Here is a 1,501-nt window from a genome sequence, read left to right on the forward strand (position 1 = left end):
CAGTGTGATCCTGGCAACCACTGCTAAACACTTCTAGCCAGCTACCACGCAGCTGTGCGACTGAGCCAGCGGAGGCGTAACCAGGGCCACAATAGAACGCAGGATAAGGGCATGGCCTCAATGCTCCAAGCCCATTGGTCAATGAGAAAGGAGGTAAAAGGGAAAAAAAAGGGAAAGGAGACATGGCTAGGTGGCAGTGTGGCCAGAGGGACCTGTGGTTTCACAAGGAAAGCTGCACAGGCAACTGCTGTCCCTGCCCACTCCAGGAGAGGGGCAGGGCTGGCTTTCACTTTTAAAACTTTAAAACTTAAAAAGAAAATCTGCACGTACTTTATATACATGTGTGTCTATGTGTGTGTATATGTGTTCCTTCAGAGCTATCTTCATTATACAGCTTCTATGCCAGGTCTTTGATTTTGGCCTTTATTATTCATCTTCAAATGGAGCACAAGAATTACCAGTATTACCTCAATTGTGGTACAAATCCTATAAAAGTGGAAAACCCATAGCACGCTTGATGATTAATGCAGCAGACTGTATTATCCAACATTCCAATAAGATAAAATAATCACAATGATTTCTCTTTTTTGGAAAAAGATTATTTTATTCTCCTACATTATTGTTAAGACTTTTTAAGTAAGAAACATGTCTAATATCTTTAAAAACACAGTTTTCAATTTAATAAGCACTCAAAGCTCTTTACCAGTTTAAAAAAAAGTACAAGGTCCTTCTAAAGTAAGGCTAAATGCTAAGTGATGGGGGAGAGAAAAAGGACATAAATAACTCCTACTCTCAAGGGGTTAATCACTAAATCCTATTTGACGAGAATCACCTGGCCTCTCCAAACCTTGCAAATGAAACTGAATTTCTCACTCGATACTTGGCTATGACTTGTAATCATGAAAACCAAGAGTTGTGTTATGTCACTGTGTATTGCTTGTTACCTGAATTCCACACTAGGCTGGGATCAAGGGTTCAATCTTTCATGATTTGCTCCATAACCTGTGTGCTTCTTGTCCCAGACCAAACTAAGCTTTCTTCTAGAGTTCTACAATTTACAGTTAGTATACAAGAATGGTTCTCAAAAATGTAGTCTCTGGACCAACACCACCAGCATCACCTGAGAACTTTTTATAAATGCAAATTCTCAGGCCCCACCCCAGACCTGATGAATCAGAAACTCTGGAGTAGGGCCTAGCAATCTGTGCTGCAATAAGCCCCGCAGGTGTTCAGGAACCTCTGGCATACAGCAGGTAGAAAAATGTGTTTCCTTCTGTAGGCTCAAAGCCAGGGATACTACATGTTGTCTTTATATGAAAGGAAGACATGCAATTAAAAGACATAAATCTCCTTCCTACTCCCACCCTCCAGCTAATGTGTTTAATAAGTTAAACAAGAAAACAAGTGTCGGCCGGGCGCGGTGGCTCAAGCCTGTAATCCCAGCACTTTGGGAGGCCGAGACGGGCGGATCACAAGGTCAGGAGATCAAGACCATCCTGGC

The sequence above is a fragment of the Theropithecus gelada genome, chromosome 7a (genome assembly GCF_003255815.1).
Source record: "Theropithecus gelada isolate Dixy chromosome 7a, Tgel_1.0, whole genome shotgun sequence".
NCBI lineage: Eukaryota > Metazoa > Chordata > Mammalia > Primates > Cercopithecidae > Theropithecus > Theropithecus gelada.